Source organism: Blastomyces gilchristii, assembly GCF_000003855.2.
Source record: "Blastomyces gilchristii SLH14081 genomic scaffold supercont1.2, whole genome shotgun sequence".
NCBI classification, from domain to species: domain Eukaryota; kingdom Fungi; phylum Ascomycota; class Eurotiomycetes; order Onygenales; family Ajellomycetaceae; genus Blastomyces; species Blastomyces gilchristii.
In genome coordinates this window covers 570,689-586,084 of record NW_003101681.1, presented here as the reverse complement: position 1 = coordinate 586,084, position 15,396 = coordinate 570,689, and the positions used below count along the sequence as shown (strand labels likewise).

The following is a 15,396-nucleotide window of genomic DNA, read 5'->3' as shown; positions in this document are numbered from 1 at the left end:
TAACTCTTCTCTAGTAAGTCATTTTATAAATACTAGAACTCATGAGTTGCTTATAAGAAAATACTTCTGACTGAAGATGTGAGAACTTATGAAGAAGATAGTGAATTCTTATACTGTTTATCAGGATTTATGAGTAGTATAGTTCAGATTATATGAAGAACTTACTTCTCTACTCATCTTATAGAAATCTTGAGAACAGCTAGAAATGAATACTCTTATAAGTCTCTCTGAAAGCAAGAACATATATAATACCTGTTTTGACAGTGTGCTGATGATAGTGAATCACTTTATCAAGATAACACACTTTATATTCATCTATAAGAACTTAAAGTCAAAGAATTTGACTTATATCTTCATCTGTAATATGATTCAGTTGTATGAATTATCTGTGAATATTATCTCAGATAGAGAATTAATCTTCATAGAAGAGTTCTGATCTGATCTGATAACTATACTGAAGATCTTATAAGATCTAAGCACAGCTTTTTATTAATAGACAGATAATCAGATAGAATATCTGATAAGTATATTAAAACAGTATCTACAGTACTTTATTAATTATAATTAGAATAACTGAGTGTATTGATTATCACTTACAGAGTTCATATACAACAACTCAAAGTATGTCAGTACAGATAAAACTCTCTTTGAGATGCTTACTGAGACTCATCTGTGAATAATCTTGATAGACCTGTAAGAGTATACTATAGAGTGTAGTGATGTCTGTGAACAGACTGAGAGAATTCAGAAGATTCAGAAGAAAGCTCATAAATTCTTGAGAAAGACTCAAGAGTATCAGAAGAGATACTATGATTTTAAGCATATTATAAAGAGTTTTAAGAAAGATAATAGAGTCTGACTGAGTCTAGACAATATTATTATATAGAGATCTAGTAAGAAGCTGAATCTTCTATAGACAGAGTCTTATAAGATTATGAAGAAAGTTAGCTCACAGTTCTATAGATTAGAACTGTTATCTGAGTTGTAAATATATAATATTTTTCATATCTCTTTGCTTTATAAATATAAGAAATTCTTAGAAGAGAATTCTGTGACTCATCACTCTGTCTGTGAAGTACTAGAGAGTGAAAGAGAATATCAAATTAAAGAGATTATTAACTCAGAGAAGTGAGATCATGAGCTCTGATTCAAGGTTCAGTGATAAGAATATTCTGATAAGATAAATAAGTTCACTTGAAAATTATCTGAGCAGATAAGATATCTGCAGAAGCTGAGACATAACTTTTATACTGTGAATTCTGATAAGTCAGAATAACACAGTCTTCACTAAGAATCTGATTGTGATAAAGATATTAACACTGTCATTTATAAGTTCTAATTTATAAGATGATGAGTTTCTACTGAGATGAACAGTCTGCAGTGTATATAAGAAAAGAAGAAATCATACTCTTATTAAAGCTAAAAAACAAGAAAGTAAAGAGGGCTGTGAACACAATTTAGAGATTAATAAAGAAAAAATAAAGAAAACTCATACTCACATTCTCAACACTTATAACACTTAATTCTCTCATAACTACTAATTTCTCTCTTCAAAGAAGCAGAGAGTATTATATTCACAGTACAGACAATTGTTACATTTGATGTGAAGACTGCCAGAAATGTACAGACTTCAGAGAAGTCAGATATCAGAGTATATATAGTTGAAGCAGAATCTTGAGAACTGACTGTCTGCATGTATAATCAGATATCTCTTATAAAGCTGTATTCACTCTCTCAATTATGCTGAAGAATTCAGCTCAGAAATAATTGAGATATGAAGAGAGAGCTCATCTGTTCAGATTAACTTCTGTTACAAATTCATGATATTTATATTATCTTGATTACTCAGATTTTGCAGGTATCTGAAAACTCATCTCTCATTAACAATGAGATTGCAGAAATGCGCTGTGATGTGAGAACTATTGATAGAAAACCTAGATATATTCACATATACCTGGTCAGAGATTGTGTAAGCAGAGAAAGAGTGATTATAGACTCATGAGACTGCAGGAGACACTGGCAATATCAGAAGCTTTATAAGAACTATCAGCTAGAATCTGTAAGAAATTACTTATGAGAAGACTTACAGCAAAGAGAAGAACTGCACTGCTTAGAGTCAGAAGCTGATCTGAGAGAGACATGAGATTAACTGCTAGTCTGAAAATTGAGTGTGATGATGAGGCTGAAAAGAATGAAGATACAGTTGTGAATAATGATATCTCTGCTTCATCAGCCAGTAAAAAGTGATCAGAGAAGTTATAGAAACACTTACAAGAAGCTCAGCAGCAGCCAGATATTGTTTATAAAGATATTAAAATTGAAAAATTTTTTATTCTTGAAAAGTTCTTGAATCAATATATAAATATTGTCAGATACACTCTCTCTCTGTTATCTGAATAAAAACACTTCACAGATAAATGAGAATACTCACAGTTTATAAGAATGAGAGCTGTTATAGAAAAAGAAAAAAGAAGATGAGATTTCACAGATAGATCTGAAGTATTTATACTACTTTAAAGAGATTTGCTTACACTGTAAGTGATTTCACAGAACAGTCAGATCATTCTAGTAAATAAGAGTAATTATAAATTACAGGTCTGAATCTTTCTATATGACTATAAAGAGTGATTACAGACTGTGAATATCTTAATTCTACAATTCTACAGAGTTAATAAAAGAATGAAAAATTCCTCATAATTCTACAGTGTTAAAGAACAAGAATTCATGAGAATGAGTGAAAGATTAACTTATAAATACTTCTCTTTGATAAGAGTGATCTCATAGAGAGTGATTCATCTGTGAGATGAATCTGTATAATGATTACACATGAATCTCATGAAAATGATTAAGAGTCAACTGAAACTCTTTTGTATGAAAGATGTGAGATGAATCTGTGTAATAGTTAGAGAAGAATCTGTAAATCATAAAGAATCTTACAGAATAAGAAACTGAGTGACAGACTCTTTTCTCTTTACAGTAACAAGGAATTTTTCCTCACTGAGATTTTTTATAAATATAAAGAGTTTTTAGTAAGTATTACTGCAGTGCTGAGCTGATTCTATGAAGTCACTCAGTGAAAGGCTTCATGAATGAAGTCTTAGAGAGAAGAGAATATGTAAGAAATTCTGCTTCTCACAGATTCTTTACTTCTATTTCTATCTCTTATATAATTAATAGAGTTAGCAGCCCTTGGCTACATACAGCCCCGGTGGCCGAATGGTTAATGCGGCCACCTGGTAGCGCCTTGGTGTGGGAAACCAAGGTGTCTGGGTTCGAAACCCGCAGGGGATACATTAAATCCGGAACTCAAGCACCTCAGGTTTCTAATAAATACAGAGGTGTACAAATCGCTCTAACAAAATTGCTCTATGTTCCTGGGATGGGAAGTTATTATCGCATGTATTTAATTGTCACTTCTTTGTATTTCCTATGTTCTTGTTATCTTGACATGGTCTCAACACCTGTATTTCCTCCTGTATAACCAACACTTGGCCTGTATTTAACATCACGCAAGGACTCATCATAAGCTCCGCTTGCATATGAGTATAATGAAAGAATAATAATAATAATAATAATAATAATTGGCTACATACAACTATATAGACTGAAGTTTGTGAATACTATTCACAACTCAGCTTAAATGCTATTATACATTTAATCTCTACATTTTATCTTTCTATCATGAATACTTCTAGTAGTTAACAGTACATATCATGCCAAGCTGCAAACACTCAAATAATCGCCTGCGAGCACTTATTCTTACAGTATAATGAAAGAATAATAATAATAATAATAATAATAATAATAATAATAATAATATAATACTCTCTGCTTCTTTGAAGAGAGGAATTGATAGTTATGAAGAAGTTGAGTGTCATGAGTGTTGAGAATGTAAGTGTGAGTTTTCTTTATTTTTTCTTTATTAATCTCTAAATTATGTTCATAGTTTTGTTTTTGTTTTCTTTATTTTTTAGCTTTAATAAGAGCATGATTTCTTCTTCTCTTTATATACACTATAAACTGTTCATCTCAGTAGAAACTCATCATCTTATAGACTAGAGTTCATAAATGACAGTGTTAATATCTTTATCACAATCAGGTTCTTAGTGAAGACTGTGTCATTTTAACTTATCAGAATTCATAGTATGAAAGTCATGTCTCAGCTTTCACAGATATCTTACCTGCTCAGATAATTCTCAAGTGAACTTATCTATCTTATCAGAATATTCTTATCACTGAATCTTGAATCAGAGCTCATGATCTTGCTTCTCTAAGTCAATAATCTCTTTGATCTGATATTCTCTTTCACTCTCTAGTGCTTTATAAACAGAATGATAAGTCACAGAATTCTCTTCTAGAAATTTCTTATATTCACAGAGTAAAGAGATATAAAAAATATTATATATCTGTAACTCAGATAATAGTTTCAATCTATAAAACTATGAGTTAACTTTCTTTATAATCTTACAAGACTCTGTCTGTAAGAGATTCAGCTTCTTACTAAATCTTCATATAATAATATTTTCTAGACTTAGTCAGACTCTATCATCTTTCTTAAAACTCTTTGTAATATGCTTAAAGTCATAGTATCTCTTCTGATACTCTTGAGTCTTTCTCAAGAATTCATGAGCTTTCTCTCAGATATTCTGAATTGTCTCAGCCTGTTTATAAGTATCATCACACTTTATAATATACTCTCACAAGTTTATCAAGATTATTCACAGATGAGTCTCAGTGAGTATCTCAAAGAGAGTTTTATCTATACTGACATACTTTAAGTTGTTATATACAAACTCTGTGAATAATAATCAATACACTCAGTTATTCTGATTGTAATTAATAAAGCACTGCAGATACTGTTTTAATATACTTATCAGATATTCTATCTGATCATCTGTCTATTAATAAAAAGCTGTGCTTAGATCTTATAAGATCTTCAGTATAGTTATCAGATCAGATCAGAACTTCTCTGTAAAGATTAATTCTCTATCTAAGATAATATTTATAGATAATTCATACAACTGAATCACATTGTGAATAAAGATATAAGTTAAATTCTTTAACTTCAAGTTCTTATAGATGAGTATAAAGTATGTTATCTTAATAAAGTAATTCACTATCATCAGCACACTGTCAAAGCAGATATTATATATATTCTTACTTTCAGAGAGACTTATATAAGTGTTTATTTCTAGCTGTTCTCAAGGTTTCTATAAGATGAATAGAGAAGTAAGTTCTTCATATAATCTGAACTGCACTATCTGCAAATTCTGATAAATAGTATAAGAATTCACTATCTTATTTACAAGTTCTTGCATCTTCAGTCAGAAGTATTTTCTTATAAGTAACTCATGAGTTCTAGTATCTGTAAAATGACTCACTAAAGAAGAGTTATAATACCTTTTAATGAGTTCTATATATAGAAACTCATTCATAGATATATAAATTCAGTTCTCTCTTTATAAGAGATTATTTAAGTCTCTTCAATTCTTTATTTCTGCAGGATTGATTTCTATTATAAGCAGTTTCTGAATATACTGAGTATATTTATTCTTTAATTACAGTTCAGACAATCTGAATAGAAGATTTTATAAAGACTTATACTCTGTTTCTTCTCACATCAGGTCTTTCACAGTGCTTCTCAAAGTCTACAAACTCTTCAGATTATAGATACTCTCTTCTTTCTTCTCTTACAGAGAATTGAGAGACTCTTTAGTTAATCTCTTTACAACACTCAGTCTGAGCATTCTGTAAAGCTTTTCTGTCTTCTCTAGTCTCTCTATATCTATCACTCTGATCTTTTTAACATAGTCTGATCTGTGAAAGAGTCTGTCTGCTGAATTCTTAGTTCTCTTAATATATTCCATCTTGAACTAGAACTCACTCAGTCTCTGAGCTCAGTGAATCTGTCACTGTAAGAGTTTCTTGATTGAAGTAAACTGTTATAATCTGTTATAATTAGTTCTAATAGTAATCACTGTTATAAGACTCTCAAAGTAGTAATACTAGTAATGAAAGAATTTCACTATTATAAGAAGCTTCTGATCATGAATGTCATAGTTGATCTTCACAGATTATATCTTCTGTGAGAAAAAGATCACTGAAACTCAGTTCTTATTTAACTGTAGTTATGAGACTATTTCTGAAATTGTAAAGAAGATGACATCTGTCTTTAATCTGATTAAGAGTAAGAGATTAAAGTGAAATAGTATCACTGTGTCTATGAATATCTGTTTCAATCTTATAAAGACTCTGTAAGCTTCTAAGATAAGAAAGTTCTTACAGTTCTCTCTTCTTAATAATCTTTTCATTCTCTATTTATAAGATAACTTCTTTTTATTTTCACTCTTCAGCATGTCTGTAAGAGTTAAGAAGATTCTCATAAATACAAAGATAAACTATCTATAGAAATTCACAAAGCTCAGAAAGATCTGAATCTTATGAATACTAATTAGCTTCAGTTATAATAGAATAATCTCAATTTATAAAGATTTCATCTGAATATTATCTACAGTGATTACATATTCTAGAAAATTAATCTGATAGATACTGAAGTTATACTTTATAAGCTTAATATATAGTTCTGTCTCATCTAAGATCTTTAACACACTTTATACATACTTAGTGTATTCTTTCTTCTTTGCAGAGTACATTATCACATTATTCAGATATATTATTACAAAGATATTCAGATATATATGAAGTATTTTATTAATAAAAGACTGAAATGCTGCAGAGATATTAGTTAAATCAAAAGATATCACTAGATATTTAAACAATCTCAGTGCAGTTCTAAAGACAGTCTTTCATTTATTCTCAGACTGTATTCACAGTTATGTATATATATTGATTATATTCAGTTATATAAATATAACAGCTTCTGTAAGATAATTGATTACATTCTCAATCAGAGACAGAGAATAGTAACTCTTTATTATCTTGAAGTTCAGATTATAGTAGTCTACATATAATCTGAGATCTTCATTCTTCTTTTTTATAAACATCACAGAGACTCTCACAGAGATCTGTGAAGATTGAATAAAGTTATTCTTCAGATTCTTTTTCACATAGATCTGTAAGACCTCTGTCTCATAATAAGAGAGCTTATAGATTGATTCTCAGAAGAGTTTCTGCTCTTCTATCAAATCTATTATCAGATTCTTCTTATAATGAGAAGAAAGCTCAGCTGTCTTTACTAAGCTGAACATCTCTGTGAGATCTTGATATTTCTCTGATATCTGAAGCTCAGTTTTCATAACTGTGAAGTTCTCAGATATTTATAAAGTTATTATATAGATGAGCTTGTCTTCTCTAATTAACTCTGCAGCATTAACTGATTCTATCTTTATAAATGAGTCTGTCAACACTGATCAGAAGTATAAACCTGACTTATAAACAGCTATATACAGATTGTATTATTAAAGTTATACAAGTTTCAAGTATATATTATCTGTGATATCTGTGATAATTATAGTTTTCACAAATCTTCTTCAGATTCTGAAGAGATCTTGTAATTCAAAGATGACTTTTATAAGTCTCTCAGCTCTCAGATCTGAGTTCTTGCACTCTGCTTATTATAAGAGCAGATTCTCAGTTTTCATCACTCAGCTCATTCACTCTGTGAGCTTTAAAGACACTACAGTGATCTGAAATTTTGAGTTTATTAATACTTTTCATACTTACAGAGTAGTAGTACTGCAGTGTAATCTCTCTTCATAAGTAAACATTTTCATCAGAAGAGTAACAGATTCAGATATCAGTTTCAAGACTTTTAAAAAGGCTGTTACTAACTCTGTCTGTAACTTCTTAAATTTCTATTTTAATTTATTCAGACAGTTTGTATGAAGATGTTCTGATTTAGAATAGATAAAGTAGAGACTTTTTTTCTGAATCTCTCTGTTATATACTCTATTTATAAGAGCTTATAAAGCTCTCTCTCTCTGCTCAGCAGTCAGATATGAATCTCTCTATATCTTATTATCTTTTTCTGATAAATCTATTCTCTGTTGTTCTGACTCTTGTGAGACTGATTCATGATTCACTCTCTACAGATCTGTGACTCTCACAGTGATCTGTAAGTGATAAATAAGAGTTATCAGTTTCTTCAGAGTTAAGAACTTAGAGTCTTACTCAATGAGCTTGTTCTGTATGTCTTTATTCAGTCTCTTTATAAATATTATTATTCAGATCTTATTTCAGAACTCTGTTTTCACAGATTTTAATTTATAGCATAATTTCATAAAGTACTGTGAGTAGTCTTCATCAGATTTCTTATTTCTTTTTCTAATATTAATGATAACAGCTCAGATATTCTCTGTTCAGCTTGTAAAGTCTCTCAACTTATTCTCTAAATAGGTCTTAAGAACAGATCAGTGAGATCTCTTATAATCATTCTCTAGATAGTTCAGTCAGTTCTTCGCTTCAGTGTAGTAGAGATCTGTTATTATACAGATAACAGCTTCTTCATCTTTCATATTACACAGTCAGGCTTGTGAGTCAATTTTAAATACAAACTTATAAAAGCTTTTATAGATTGTGATTCAGTAAGTAATCTTAAGTGATTATAACTTAAGAAAGTTTCTTTTCAGTTCATAGATATCTCTGAAGATTATGTCTAGAGACTCAGTTTAAGAGTGTTTACAAACAGTAAGTATTTCTTATAGAAAAATAGCTTGATTCTGTAGAAGATGCTCAAGAATGTTCTTCACTGAGATTGATTTATTCATGAGTTTAGAGAGTTTCTCTGTTACAGATACAGAGAATAATGTTTTGTAAGTAATTGATAAGTTCTCTAAGACTTCTTTTATAGAGATTATTCATGATTCAGATAACTGCTTCTGAGTGTCTGTAGTAGAATTCATAGAGATTGAAGTATACAAGTTTCTAGTTCTTTCAGTCATAACAGGTGATTGCTGACTGACTGAGCTTGAAATATAAGAATAAGAGCTTGCAGGTGATTATTTGAGTGTTTACAGCTTGACATGATATGTACTGTTAACTACTAGAAGTATTCACAGTAGAAAGATAAAATATAGAAGTAAAATGTATAATAGTATTCAAGCTGAGTTGTGAATAGTATTCATGAACTTCAGTTTATATAGTTATGTGTAGTCAAGAGCCGCTAACTCTATTGATTACACAAGAGATAGAAATAGAGGTAAAGAATTCATGAGAAGCGGGATTTCTTACAGATATTCTCTGTTCAGCTTGTAAAGTCTCTTAACTTATTCTCTAGATAGATCTTAAGAATAGATCAGTAGAATCTTTCATAATCATTCTCTAGATAATTCAGTCAGTTCTTAGCTTCAGTGTAGTAGAGATCTGTTATTATATAGATAACAGCTTCTTTCTCTTTTATATCATATAGTCAGGCTTGTAAGTCAATTTCAAATACAAACTTATAAAAGCTTTTATAGATTATGATTCAGTAAGTGATCTTAAGTAATCACAGCTTAAGAAAGTTTCTTTTTAGTTTATAGATGTTTCTGAAGATTATGTCTAGAGACTCAGTTCAAGAATCTTTGCAGACAGTAAGTATTTCTTATAGAAAAATAGCTTAATTCTGTAGAAGATGCTCAAGAATATTCTTCACTGAGACTGATTTATTCATGAGTTTGAAGAGTTTCTCTGTTATAGATACAGAGAATAATATTCTGTAAGTGATTGATAAGTTCTCTAAGACTTCTTTTATAGAGATTATTCATGATTCAGATAACTGCTTCTGAGTGTCTGTAGTAGAATTCATAGAGATTGAAGTATACAAGTTTCTAGTTCTTTCAGTCATAACAGGTGATTGCTGACTGACTGAGCTTGAAATATAAGAATAAGAGCTTGCAGGTGATTATTCAGGTGTTTGTAGCTTGATGTGATATATACTATTAACTACTAGAAGTATTCACAATAGAAAGATAAAATGTAGAAATTAAATGTATAATAGCATTCAAGCTGAGTTGTGAATAGTATTCATGAACTCCAGTCTATATAGTTGTGTGTAGCCAAGAGCCGCTAACTCTATTGATTATGTGAGAGATAGGAATAGAGGTAAAGAATCCGCGAGAAGCGGGATTTCTTACATTATTGAGACAGAATGAAATGAATTCAGCATCTTCTAGAAGCTCGCAGAGATAGACAAGCTCATATACAGTCTCAGAGAATGCAATATATTCAGCCTCTGTTGATGACTTGAAGATCTCTGTTTACCGGTAGCTCTGTTATGCAATGAGGCCACCTGTCATGTAGATGATATAACCGGTGATTGAATGGGATTCTGAATCTCTACCAGCTCAATCGGCATCTGTGTATACTATAGGTTCAATTTCAGCATCTCTGTGATAGATTATACTCTCATTTATTGAACTCTGTAGATATCAGAGTGTATACTTGTATACAGCCCAGTTCTTTGATGTAGGTCAGAAGCTGAATTGTTCAAGAAATTCTGCAGCAAAGCTCATATCAGAATGTGAATTAAATGCCAGATATTGCAGAGATCTGATATCAGATTGATAGAATTATAGAATAAATTCTGCTATGTATATAATTGATTTCTCATCATTATTCATAAAATCAACATTCTTCTTCATAGAAGTGAATGTAGAGTGACAGTCATTCATTGAGAACTTCTTCAGAAGATTTCTTACAAAGAGAAGTTAGAATAATATTAATGAAGTTGAATCTCTATCAATCTTTATTCTCAGATAGCAGTTGAAATTCTCTACATTCTTGATCTTATAATTAGCAGTGATTTCAGCTTTGACTCAGTTCAGATCTTCAATTTTCAGGCTGTAGAGACAGACATTATTTACATAGATAATTATATAAACCGGTCTTTCATTATGAATAGATAGTTCAGCATCATAGAGACTGACACAGAAGCCTGAGTATAATAGCATCTTTCATAGCTTCTTATAGTATAAGAGTGCTGCTTGTTTAAGATCATAGAGTTTCTGTATCAACTTATATACAGAATTATCACAGTCTTCACAGAATTCTGTAAGTTGATTCATATATATTCATTCATCAGCAGACAGTTGAGTGTTTAAAAAAGCAGTCATTATATCAAGCTGCAGAACATACCATTCCTGGGATGCTGAGATTGTCATGAGAGCTCATGAGATGAATACAGAGACAATAGGTGCAAAGATTCTTGAATAATTGTCTGTCTTCTGTTAATGATTTCTACAGATAACTCAGCAGGTCTTATAGCAGATAATCTCACTCATATTATTGAACTTTTTATTAAATACTTATTGACTGTGAAGAACACTCATTTATGATATTCTCTTAATCAGTTATCAGATCTCTATCTGTTTTAAACAGTTAATCTCTTTAACACAAATCTTGTAATAATATTTTCATTTCATGAAAGCTTTGATGTATGTGAGGTTTTTTGAGATTAGAAGTGCAGTGATCTTGAGATTGAAGAGTAGATCTTCAAGACTGTCTCTCACTAAAGCTTCTCTCACTGTAGTGATATTTCTTATAGATGTCAGAGAATTATCAGATTTAACTGTGAATTCTGAGAAGTTCAGTGTATTCTGCACTAAAAAGATAGATATTCTCACAGAGATATCACAGTGAATTCATCAATTATTAGTGAGTATGAGAAATAATAAACACTCAGATTGAATTTGCTCATCAATGAATAGATTATCAATTGATGAATCAGAAATCACTGCAATCTCTTGACAGACTGCAGTGAGTAGACCTGATATTACTGAAGAAATTATCACAGTCACTTTACAGATTACATTGAGTAGAACCTTCAGATTGTGCATTATCAGTATCAATAAATTAGTAAGATGAAGATTCTTCTGAAAGATGACATCTTTTAATATGTATAAACACCAGTTGAAGAGATTTATTAATCTATAATTAATAACATCATCATATTTCACAAAAATCAACTCTTTGAAGCAGGAGATTATCTTATTGATGAGCTTGAGAACTATCTTCAAGAATGCTTTGCAACTTTATTAGTGAATGCTGCGTGTAGAAGATAGAGCTTCAAGCCAGGCCTTATACAGTGTAATCAGCTTTGTATTTTCAGAGTCTTCATATAATATTATTGAGGTTGACATAAGATTAAGCAGCTCTGTGACTGTAATAACTGTTTCATCTTACATCTTTTCAGAAGTAGAGAAATCTATTAATAGTGATTGAAACTTCTCAATAATTAAATCAATTAATTGTTCAGATACTTTATCTTACTGTGAAGTATAAAGAAGAGTCAGCTTTCACTTTATTTCTTCACTGAGTATATATACTGTGACTGTATTTAAATTTCATTCTTTACAGTCTGAGTGAATGATTGCAATACTATGTCTCAGTAGATTATTGATGAATTAATTGAAGATCTGTAGATATCTCAACATCTCATTCTTGTGTTTCAATAGAAATATTCATCTTATTCAGATGGTATATCTGTAATCATTATTACAAGCTTCTTATCAGTGTAAGATAATATATTTTCAGTCTCAAGAATCTCATCATCACCGAATATATTCACTCAAACCTTCAAGATCTTGTGAGTGACATGATATGATGTGAAATTCTTGTAGAAAGCACATTTCTGTTTAGTCTTAACATATATAACACAGAATGATAATTTTTTCAGACTGATAATGACAATATTAAATCACAGATCTCTGGTCATTTTTAATATATTATTTTCACTGATATAACTAAGTTAATGATGTCACTTATCTATTAAAAGCTGTTTCAGAAGAACTACAGATAATCAAGATAAAGATGAGATAATAAAAGAATCAGTATCTGAATTCTTAGAGTTGATTAACTGTTCAATCTTCTCACAGCTGAAAGGCTTCAAATACTCTGTATTCAGATCATAATCTGTTGAGATTATCTTTGATTTTGAAATGATTACATATGTCACTACTTTATATATTGAGTTATTCATTATCTCATGAAATGTCAGTGAGCTGTTGAATAGAATGCAAATATTATTATAAGACAGATTAATGTAGAAGATATCACTGTTAATAGATGACAGAAACTCAAAGTAATTCTCAGTATTAACTTGCATATCACAGTAAATATAGCTCTGACACTTTATAGACTCTGTAGAAATCAGATTTGCAGATAGTTCTGATATATAGTATATATAATTGAATTCTATCAATCTTTCACTCACTGAGATGAACACAGTACTGACACTCTGAATCTTCAGAATAGTCTTATTAATCACTTGAACTGTTGAACTGTTGATTACTATATGTTTTAAAAATTATGATCTATCACTCACTATGTAGCATCCGGCATTACTATTTCATATAGTGAGAAGATTCTTGTGAGATTTCATGAAATAGACTGATATATTGATAATCTCTGTAAGATTTATCATCTGAAAGGTCTCTGATTCATCTGTAATAAATAGTTAAGTTCTACTCTTACTATTATTCTTCTTTTCTTTGAATTTCTTTATTCTCACAGTGTTGTAGATTCTTTAATTATTCAGAGCACTGTCTGAATTAATTAATTAACAGATATCAAAGTGAGATCTCTTACATTCAGAATATGTAGATGAATTGCTTAGTCTTGAATAATTTTAAAAGTTCTCTTGTGAACTATTATAATCATGTTCAGTACAGTCTTCACAGGCTGAATTCAATATATTATTGTTAGAATTAATAGATGTAGTAATTATTATAGCTGTTATAGCTGTTGTAACTATTATAGCTAAGTTAGCTACAGAATCTGTATTCTGTGAATTCTTTTTATCTTTTGAAGAATCAAGTCATAAGTGAATCTTCTTCATGAGAAGATTAATATTTAATATTACAGCTGTGAATTTAAACTCTTGTATCTTCTCTATCTTCTTCTAAACATAATTTCTTCAATTGTTGAGTAGAACTGAGTAGAAGATATCAAATATTTATACATCTGATGAGGAAGTATTCATCATCTTTAACTTTATAATAATAAACTGAAACTTATCAAAGAATGTGTGTAGATTAATAATCTATGTGTTATCAAGAGATATGAATTTCAGAACTGTCTCACAGTGTAACTGTGTTTTAAGAACAGAGTATTTCTATTTAATCACATTTCATAGAATATAAGCAATCTGATTTTTATTATATTTGAAGAAATATAATCTGATATCTGCACTCAATGAGTTTGAGATGAATATGTAGAGTCACTGATTTCTGACATCTCAGAATAGTGCTTATTTATCATCTCTTTATAGAGAGTACTGAGTCTGTCATTTCTCTTTTATATATTAACACTGTGTATTAACCAGTTTCAATTTCATGAAGATGCTTTATATAATATAATTGAATGTATCAGTTAGACTGTTTAATCTCACAGTATTCTTGATACCTTTCTTGAATTGAGAGATTATCTTATCAACATGACTATTCAGTTTATAAAGATTGAATTTCAATCTTTTACTGAGATTGGAATCTCATGTGACTGTACAGACTGTTAGAATAATAATAGAATAATTATTAACATTCTGTAATTAATCTGTAGAGGATGAGAATCTCTGTTAACAAAGTTCTTTCAGTTATAGTTTAAGTTCTAGAACTCTACATCTCTTCTTCTTCATCTTAAATATTATCTTAAGATGTTTGATCTGTTAATTTGATATTGTCTCGCCCGAATGATAAATATCTGAGTGTTCATTATTCTCATCAAGAGAATCAGCATCAAGCTGTTGAGTAGATCGGGAGGCCGGCCTGACCGTGTCAGAAGCTGTATTCAAATCAGCTTCGAATTAAGAGAGTGTTTCAGAGCATTCATCAATGAAGCTTTCAAAAGCTTCAGGAGAATATTCATTAGTGAAAAGAACACGAGATCGCGAACATGTATGTGAGCGAGATCGTATTGAATCCGCCATCTTGATATTCATTTATCAGATTCTTGTCAATATTGTTCTCTTTTTCTTGCTTATTTGCAAATGTAATGCGTTTTCTACAAGTCTTTTTTTAAGTGAGCAGTAATATTATTGATCATCAAGATCTCAAATGCATTAATACTGATAGAATAAGACAATTTTAACTTCTGATAAGTGTATCAAATGAAGCAGTAGTTAAAATAATAATTATATTAACAAGAAATTCTGAATTGGCAGCATTTTTGCACAAAATAAGTCTCATAATCAGTGAAAGGTGTAAAGCTTGTATAATTGAAAGATTGCTAGCTTGTGAAAAGTTATATAATGAAAGAATTAGTAAGCCATATCACGTGACCTGACAATAATTATATAAAAACTTTATAAAAAAATGATTAAAAATTAATTAAAACTCTTTTAAATAAAAGATATAATATGAATTTATATAATAATTAGAGAAAAATCTGTAAATTACATAAAAATTTTATAAAATAAAGAATTAAATAATAAACTTTTTTTTTATAATAATAAAAGATTTTTTC

At 29.9% G+C, this 15,396-nt stretch overlaps 1 pseudogene across 1 annotated transcript; it reads left to right on the top strand.

The window, feature by feature from the left end:
* The first annotated feature begins 3,202 nt into the window (after positions 1-3,202).
* Positions 3,203-3,290, top strand: BDBG_16234 (annotated as a pseudogene). Its single transcript has one exon. The product of its transcript is annotated as a tRNA-OTHER (tRNA).
* The last annotated feature ends 12,106 nt before the right edge of the window (positions 3,291-15,396 follow it).